This window comes from Mus pahari, chromosome 6, assembly GCF_900095145.1.
Source record: "Mus pahari chromosome 6, PAHARI_EIJ_v1.1, whole genome shotgun sequence".
Classification (NCBI taxonomy): Eukaryota; Metazoa; Chordata; class Mammalia; order Rodentia; family Muridae; genus Mus; species Mus pahari.
Window position 1 is genome coordinate 91138732 of NC_034595.1, and position 9750 is coordinate 91148481.

The 9750-nt window shown below is 53.4% G+C and overlaps 1 protein-coding gene across 1 annotated transcript in view; it reads right to left on the reverse strand.

Annotated features, from left to right (window-relative positions):
• Nucleotides 1-9750, reverse strand: part of Igsf21 (immunoglobin superfamily member 21) — a 221181-nt gene that overhangs the window by 178202 nt on the left and 33229 nt on the right. The gene's annotated exons all lie outside the window — the stretch shown is intronic.

A 9750-nucleotide genomic window follows, 5' to 3' on the forward strand; every position in this document is an offset into this window, starting at 1 on the left:
GTGGGCGTCACCCAGTATGTGGGCGTCACCCAGTATGTGGGCGTCACCCAGTATGAGGGCGTCACCCAGTATGAGGGCGTCACCCAGTATGAGGGCGTCACCCAGTATGTGGGCGTCACCCAGTATGTGGGCGTCACCCAGTATGTGGGCGTCACCCAGTATGTGGGCGTCACCCAGTATGTGGGTGTCAGCAAGACTCAGAGGATACCATGCAAAGCCACCAAGCTCCTTTCTCTCCTGTCATCTCCTGGAGCTATCCTGGATCTGTCCTCACTACATCACAGAGACTCTGGGCTTCCTCCACTCCATCTTGGCTTGATGCCACCTGTGCCAAATCGTACTGTCTCCCTGCCAGCGCGGTGTCCTCCAGGGAGCCCTTGATTGGCCATTAGTCCCCAGTGAGTACACACGAGGGCTTCAGGCTACATTTGCTTATTCATTCTTTCTGTAGACAACTAGGGTATCATGGCCCAACTGCCTCCGTACGACGGGTGCTTGATAAACGCCAGTTTCTATTTATCAGGGCTCCAGGAGCCACAACCCGAGAGCCCCACCCATGCGGCAGGCTGGGAGCCACACGCTGGGCAGACATCACCTCACCGCGTCCTCCAGCCCCGCCGCTGGCTATCTTTAGCTCATTTATAGAGACTCTGAGACGCTGATGGGGCAGAGTGATGCCCAAGGTCGCCGGTCTGCCTGTCGCTGGCGCCTTCAGGTCACAGGAATGTCAGAGCCCTCTGCTGCATCCTTTCCCCTGGGCTCCATGGTCTCAGAAGACAGACTGGGGGGGCTGGGGGGGGAGGGAGAAGCCGTGCAACCCAGGCATTCCAGTTCAGGGATCTAAGAAAGCTGTTCTGTTCAATGAGTCTGAGAAAGACACAGACGCAAAGGAGAAAATAGAAACATTTGGGGCTCTGGCATGGGCTGAACTTGGTGATCCTGAACCCAGATATTGAAGCCCTGATATCCCCCAGGACCCCAGAAGGTGACTGCGCTGGGAGACAACAAGGAAGTAATGGAAATGAAGCCAGTAACGTTGGCTCAAATCCAATGGATGGCTGCTCCTACCATGTGGAGAAAATGTGAACACACGTAACAGAAAACACTGGTAGATGTAGCACAAAAGTGGTCCCCTACCACACAAGTGGCCACCTACCACACAAGTGGCCACCTACCACACAAGTGGCTATCTACCAGCAACAGAGGGGGAAAAAAGTCATGCCCACACCTTGTTCCTGGACTTCCAACCTCCAGATCTGGGAAAGAAATTCATTTCTGGCTTTTTTTTTTTCAAACTGCCTGGCTTGTGGTGTTTTGTTATGGCATTCCTGGAAACTGATACAGATCCCTATTACCATAAATATCCTGACTATATAAAGAGTTCCTGGAAACAAATAAGAAAAAAAGGTGCTAACCATGAAACACAGTCAAAGAATAGGAAATAAATTCCCCACAGAGAAACTCAAATGTCACATTTGCATAGGAAAAGTTGCTCATTCCCACACAGGATAAATATCAACCCACGGGTGACATAGTGGGAAAAACTGAGGAGCGAGAGGAAGAGACTGGGGTTCTAATGTTTCCCTCCATTTTTCCACAAAGTCCTAGCCTTTAAAGGCCTCTCACCTCCCCACAGTGACCTACCCAGAGACCAAGCCTTGGAGGCTTTGGGGGCCACTCATCCAGACTGGAGCAGTTTCTTCCAGGCCTGGGTTCAAGCCTGAGACTTGTTAGTACTAAAATTTTAGGTGGGTTCCTTGCTTCATCTGTGCCTCAGTTTCCACACCTGTAGATGGCATAGTAACTGTTTGTGAGCCACAGTGTGCCAATGCTACCACTCTTTGACCATAGGCAGTCTTGTATTGGCCCTGTTCTGGTTTCCTTCTATGGCTGTGATACAACACTCTGACCAAAGGCAATTTGGGGAGGATAAGGTTTATCTGGTTTTCCCTCCCAGGTCACAGCCCATCACTGAGGGAAGTCAGGCCAGGAAACTGAAGATAAGACCTGTTTGCTCTGCCAGGAGCATTTAAGGAGAGAACTCACTCACAGCCTGGGAAGTACAGAAGGGACCCTGGAGAAGTCTACTGGCTGGTTCCATCATGCTCATGCAAGTCTAGTTGTCTTAAAGAGCCCAGGACCGCCTGCCTAGGGAATAGTGCCGCCCATGGTGGGCTGGGCCCTCTTGAATCAATTAACATGCCCTCCAGGCACATCCATAGGCCATCCTGGTCTGGGTGATTTTCTCACCTGAGACTCTCCTCTCAGATGACTCTAGGCTGTGACAAGTTGACCGGTCAGAGGGAAGCTGGCCGACTTTCCTTTCCTAGGTCTCTGCTTGTTTTGAGTCAAGTGATTCTGCATATCAGCAGTTTGGACCTGATATGAGTGACAGCTGGCTTGGTCTCCAGATCCCGAGAGCCGAGCTCGCTATGGAGACCGTGAGCTATGGAGACCGTGAGTGCTTTCCCTGGGTGAGGCCCTCTCCTCCACCGCTCTGGTAGCAAGGTGGTACAGGGAGAATTTGCCTATGCCCTCAAAGCTGGCGACACAGAGGGCGCTGTGGGGAAATGGGGAGAGAGCAGTGCTCAGATTCAGATCCTTTCCATCCACTATTGTGGAGCCAGGGCAGCTGCCTGAAACACACCTACACCATGGTCCTGGGTCTAGAAGATCTACCCCGAACTGGCCTGATGCCACCCAGAAGGCTCCACCCACCCAGAGCCATGAAGGGAAGGATTATGGGCAGATTCACACGCCTTCGCAAAGCACACCCTGCTCCTCACAGACCTTCCAACCCCATTTACCCCTCCTGAGTCACTGCCCTAGCCGAGACCCCAACAATTGCACCGAAACCCACACCACTTCCTGAGCTCCTTACTGTGCACATTGGTACTTTGCTGGGCTCTGTTTTTGCAGTGACCTTGCCAGGTGGGTACAGTGGTCGCCCTTGTGCAGCAAAGGAAGTGGCTCAGCCAAGCATGGACGACTTGTCCAGAGCCAGCAGTTAGGAACTAGCAGAGCAGAACACACACATACCGTCTGACCCCACATTACAGCCTCGGCTCCGGCCCACTGGGAACCACAACAGACTAATGGGACCTACTTAACCTCACCACTCAAGAACCGTGCACGGGCATCTTTGACTTACTCTGCATTCAGCTCCAAGCCCCCTCCTAGTGACACACCACAGACCACCACCAAACCCTGGCTTTCTAGAACACAGCTGGTACTCCCCCCCGACCCCCCGAAGTCAAAGACTCTGCTGGAGTTCACTCCTGTCTTCAAAATCTTCCATATATCCTCTTCTCTCCCATCGTTCTAGCCTGGGAATTGAGTATTCTTTCATAGCCTCGGCTAGCTATTGCATCCAGGAACTGGAACAGAATGGATGCTGACTGCGTATACCCCAGGCCTTGGGCTGTTCCTGCCACACAAAAGCAAGCCCTCTAAGCGGCCTTCTTTGGCAGGTGAGCAATCTGTCAAAGGAGGCTCAGAGAGGTTAAGTGACAGGCCCACGGTCACACAGCTCCAGAGGGGAAGCTGGGACTCATGCCCGGGTTTGTTTCATCAGCTCCATCCAAATAAATGTTTGATTGGTGTTGGCCTCTTCTACAATGCTGCCCCGTGGGCTTTGTGAGTGCAGACTGATGAACGGATGCCTGACATCGTTCTGTTTGACTTTTCTTTGCTGTTTCAAGGCTCTCTTATCTTTTAAGGCTCTGATACTAACAACCCCCCTTTGCTGTCCTTGGTTCTGAGACTGGGCACATGGCTTTTCTGGCCCCCTTGTTGTGCCCTTGGGACAAGGTGAGCCAGTGTACTTGATATAGCCTGGAAGTGTTTCACAAGAAGGTAAACGGGCCTCTTGGCCTCAGGATACTTTGGGGAGTAGAGCGGATGTCACAGACCCAGAGGAGGGCAAAGGTGGAGGGTCCTACAGAGGCATCCTCTATAGTCCGTCCCTCCACTGTTCCCATGGCACCACACCTTTCTTCTTCTGAAGATGATATGCATCAAGTAGCACCTACTGTATACAGTGCTCACTCTATAGCACTTGCTGCATACAGTGGTCACTCTGTAGCACCTGGTGTGTACAGTGTTCACTCTATAGCATTTGCTGCATACAGTGGTCACTCTGTAGCACCTGCTGTATGCAGTACTCACTCTATAGCACTTGCTGCATAGTGTTCACTCTGTAGCACCTGCTGTATACAGTGGCCACTCTATAGAACTTGCTGCATACCGTGGTCACTCTGTAGCACTTTCTGTATACAGTGCTCACTCTATAGCACTTGCTGCATACAGTGGTCACTCTGTAACACTTGCTGTATACAGTGGTTCTTCTGTGGCTGCTGCCTTTTCCTCCTAAGGCCAGCAGGCACTGTGAGTCCTTGAAGATTCTTGGTGGAGAAGGCAAACCACAAAGAATGGAAGGCAAAGGTGGTAGAGGTGGGGTGGGTAGCATTTCTCCCCTTCCCTGGCTTCCTAACGTGGAGCCATCCACATATCTCCAGTTCAGGCCCAGGAGACCAAACCCCTGTAGGACCAGAGGCCCTAGGGTTGTTCCCAGCAATCCACAATCCTTTCCTGGTGTCCATGGTGTGGGAAACACCAGCCACAGTCACTTTCTACCCCGCCCAGGGAACCAGTACCCTCCAGGAAGCCAGTCTGTCCTTGAGTCTCACAACAATATCCTCTTGTAAGCATTGAACTGTGCCCCCTCCTCTGTGCTGAGCGCGGTCCTGGGTTTGTGGCTCAGATCTTCAAAGTCCTCCCCAAGGCTCCAGTTCTGAGCACTTGGTCCCCAGGTGGTGGGACTATTGGGGAGGCTGTGAAACATTTAAGAGGGCCTGTGCTGGAGGAAGTGGGCACGGGGGCCTTTTAAAGTGATACCGGGCCCTGGAGTCTCCTCCGTTCTTTGCTTTCTGGCTGTCCAGGATGGGAACAGCCTCCACCAGACGGTCCCTCTGACATAGCCCGAGCTGCCTTGTCAGACCTTCCATGCCATGATGGACAAGCCAAGCAGGGACAGAAGGGATGGACAGGGCCTCTTTCACATTCTGTGTTATACAGAGAGTCCTGGCCTCCACGTTGCAGAATGGGATCCCTGCACCTGTGTATCACTAACTTAGCATGCACACACACTGTTGATGCACACACACTGCTCATTGTGGGTTAACCTCTCCCAGCCCAGACAGCACCAGAAGGGGCAAGACTGGTACTGGCAGACACTATCTGATGAGCCTCAGTAAACGCCTCAACCTAGCTGAGTGTGGGGAAGACAAGGAGAGGCCCAGACACGTGGCCTCAGCAAAGTGGCAGAACACCTGAGCAGGGAGGGGGTGAGCCTAAGCAAAGAGTGATTGACAGCCTTTGTCCCTACCTCCTTTCTCCCTATGCCGTTTGGCAGCTGAGATGAGATGGGATGGAGATTTTTAGGATGCTAATCCCCTGTCTTCTCAGATGCCTGTCTTCTCTGAATAAAGCGTGGCTTAAAGAGTCGACTCTGTCTCGGCTCATTGGACTGTGACAGATGTCACGGGCCAAATTCTGGTTTCAAAGCCAGGAACCTAAACAGACTGAACCCCCTTTATGTAGTTCCCTTCAGATCTCATCCCAGGATGACAGGGCAGATCCAACATCACCTGGACCCATTGTCACTGACTCTCCAAGAAGCTCTCTGAGGGAAACTTCTGCCCATTTTACAGATATGCCCATTGAGGCTCAGAAGGCCACGACACTGGGAAAGGCTCTATTCTAGAGGCTGCTAAGGACTTTTGACCCTTATTATACTCTGTAAGAGAATCCTGGATACTTCTGGTACAAAATGACTCTTTCCTCTTCTCCTGGGTCCCCCTTCCCAGAAGACCCATAAATTACTCCTGAGTGTTCCCCAGAGAGACCTGGACCTGGTCAAGGTTTGGATGTTTTAGGGCTAGGGAGATGGCTCAGTGGGTAAGAACGTTTGTTGCACTAACTTGCTTTCAAATCCCCCACACCCATGTAAAGATGGGAGTGGCCACACAGGTCTGTAACCTCAGGGCTGTGGAGAAGAGGTTAATGGGTCCTGGGAGCTCACCAGCCAGCTGCCCAGCTGCCTAGCCCGATGCTTCTGTTTCAGAGAGAGCCTCTGTCTCTGGGGAATACATCAGAGACAGAGGAAGAATATCCAATGTCTTCGCAGATTGGGGGACAGGCAGACAGACAGACAGACAGACAGAGGGACACAGAGAGAAACAGAGACAGACAGACAGACAGAGACAGAAAGACAGAGGGACACAGAGAGAAAGAGACAGACAGACAGAGGGATAGACAGACAGAGAGACACATAGAGAAACAGACAGACAGACAGACAGACAGAGACAGAAAGATAGAGGGACACAGAGAGAAGCAGACAGACAGAGGTTTTACGTGCCCAGAGGGAAGAAGAGGTCTTACACCAGTCCGCCAACCCTCTGCGTAGAGTCCTCTTGCCTACCTGCTCAGGAACTCAGACCACACCCTGGCTGAGAGCATGCTCCGTAAGGAGATCCAGCTAGAACCAGGCCCACCCACTTGCCTTGGAAATTTACCCTTGGATAAATGGGCAAAGTGAATACTGGGTTTCCAGAGCTGTCCAAGGCCCAGGACACAGGGCAGCAAAACCGAACAGCCCCTGAGGAGCTCTGAACCGGATGGTCTTGGTGACAGACAAAGGCAGTAGGGGCTGGACAGAGGCCATTCAACCCAGGACAATGGCGCTGACCAGGAGACTGAGGATCAGGGGTTGCTTGGGGTATATCACCAAACTGAGCCCAGAAGGATGGGTCCCCTGGAAGGGGACCATCTGTGTCCCCGTCTCTCCTCCAGGCTGCCCCACCTCCTGCATATGTACTCCAACTTCAAGACCCACGTCTCTATCAAACCTCCACTGACACACAGCCCTTCTTAGTCCCCCTTGAAGAACAGGAGGCTCAGAGAGAGGGACAGAGCTTAAGCAAGGTCACACAGATTCCTAAATATCAGGGCAGAGGGCTGCTGGCATAACCCCTCAACAAGGAAAGGCTGGGCAGGTGTTTAAGATACCAGTATACATAAGCCAGAGGGGACAGTGGAGCCTAGACAGGTGGGCAGCAGTGGCTCAGACAAGCTGTCAAGAGTATATTAACAGGCCATCCATCCAATTAGAAGCCAGTAATTAGAATTCCTCTTCCCTCCTAGCACACAGTATTAAACCAAACACTTCATTATCCGCCTCTTACCTTTCTGATTAGCATAAATGGGGGAAAACTCGAGAGCAGGCAACACTAATTAACACCCGGGGTGCCTGGGGCTTGTGGTCTGTTGGTAATTTCTGCCCCGGCCCAGGGCTGGTGCTGTTCAGGGCACAGCTAGGCAGGGGCCATAGCAAGAGGTCCTGAGGTTGGGTGTATGGTGTGCATATGTAAGGCAGTCATAGTCCAGCGACTTGCGGTCTGATGGAGGAGGCATGGTCCCTGACTCTGGGAGCTCCCAGTCTGATGGAGGAGGCATGGCGCCTGCATGGAGTGAGGGAGTGAGGGAGCCCGTTCTGATGGTGGGAAACGATCCTCTGGGCAACTCCCTAGTCTGATGGGGGAGGCCCCGGTCCTTCCTCTGCAGGCTCCCGGGCTAGTGGGAACTGCGTAGCTTCTATCCCTACGCAGTCTGTAGTGTCTGATGGAGGTGATACTAAGGTAATCCTGCGTCCAGTGGGAAAGCATGCATGCCTGTGAGGACCTGTCCATCAGAGGCAATTTGATGAAGCAGGAGAGCCATGAGTCTGGAGCCAAAGGATCGAAATCTGTGACCCCAGGAAAGTTCCTTAGCCTTTCTTAATTGCTGCTTCCTCGTCTGCAAAATAGCCACTTAGTGCCCATTAACCCTGCAGCCAATAGGAGGGGTCAAACTTGCCTAATTCCCAACTGCTGGCCTGACCCCAAGGCAGCAGAAACAGGAGCAGGCTCAGCTGCTGCAGGAGGATGACCTGGGCTCACAGAGAACCCAAGCCCCTGCCTAGGGCGACTGCAGATGAGGTTTGCTGCAGAGACCCACAGAGCCACAGCATGTGGACCAGGAAGCCACAGGGTGAGGTCCCTCGCTGCAAGGACATGGGGCAGGTGAACCACTGGAACCTTGGTTCCTGGGCCAAGGGACAGAAGAAGAGGCAGTGTTAGCCCTGCCCCTTTAGTCCACAAAATCTAGGAGAACCAGAGAGAAATGGGTTGGTCTGGCGCTGTGGAGGAGGAAGACACTAGAGAGACTGGCAAGGCTGGGTGAGGCACAGCGGCAAACTGAGCCTAAGGTCCCATCTCCTTCAGCTGGAAGGATAAAGAAAGCTGTAGGGAGAGGTTCTCACCGGAGCTGCTGAATAGGAACCAGGCCTCAGTTTACCCTGGCCCACCAGGAAGCTGCTCTCTGGCTACACAGACTTGTAGGGCAATGGAGGTTGCATGCCTGGAAGTCAGTGGAACCTGGGGCCTCTTGGGGCTGCTGCTGGCCAGGATGCTGCAGCCTCCTCCTGTATCCTCAGCATGAGGCTCGCAGGGGAGGCCTCGGCTGGGGTTCAGGCCTGGGAAGTGAGGCCTCAGCCTCACTTTTCTGAAGTCAGAGCTCAGGGGGAAGCCAAGCTGGCTCAGACGGGAATCTCGGTCCTGCCACCCACTTGCTGTGCATCCCTGGCCCGGTTGCTTAGCCTCTCTGAACTTTGTCCCCTGGTCTGTGAAGACGACATGGGAGAGGTGTCATGAGCAAGAAGATGGATGTGTGCGCTCTCCTGGGGTTTTGCTTCCTTTCTCAAGCGGGACTTTCTTCATTGAGGTTACACCTCAGACAATGGCAGAGGAACCAGCCACAGTCCTGGGCAGGAGTGTACCCAGTCAGACTGGTGCCCTCATGGTGAAAAGAGCCAAGCGGGGTTAGCCTCTGCTCCGGGGTCTTGGAGGAGCCTGGAGCAGCGGGCAGCTTTACTAGATCAATTCCCGCTGGGTAACTATTTACCCAGACTGCCATTGGCAGACATGAAATTATGTGTGTGAGCACTAATATCTCACCTTTCACCAGCCCCGTGTCTCTCATCAAAACACAGCCCGCCATTAATCAATTAGCCTTCCGGCCTTACACCCACGCCCCGTTAACTTCCTCCTCCCTCGGCCAGCGTGCCAGGCACACCAAGGTCACGTCTCAGCTCAGGCATCCAGAAAACTCAACCCGCTCTGCTTCCAGGTCTGCCAGAGAGCTTTCCCTGAATCCGCGGCCACCGCGCAGTCTACCCTCAGCCCCCAGCCGCCAGTTGAGGCTGGTCATCTTTGAGTCCACAAAACCACCCTGTCCCTGTAGGCTGTTGGGTGGAGGCTCTTCTGCGCAAACTCGGCTTTCTGAAGACCCAGAGCCCTTCCCATTCTGGGGGGGGGGGAGGGGGCTCAGCAGCAGCACCCGTGGAAAAATGGGGAGCTGGTGGTAGCTGCTCTCTGCGATGCAGCTGGTGTTGGTTGGGTTCCTAAGAACTGCCCAACAGGGTGTGCATTGAGGCTGGGGGTTCACTCCCATGCAGCCATGTTAGCCAGCCATTATCATCTCCTTTGTGCACGTGGAGGAAGGGCAGAAGCTCAGAGGGTGATAGGTACTCAAGGTCACACAGCACAAAGAGGGTAGAGCTGGAGCCGGGCGTGGTGGCGCACGCCTTTAATCCCAGCACTCGGGAGGCAGAGGCAGGTGGATTTCTGAGTTAGAGGCCAGCCTGGTCTACAG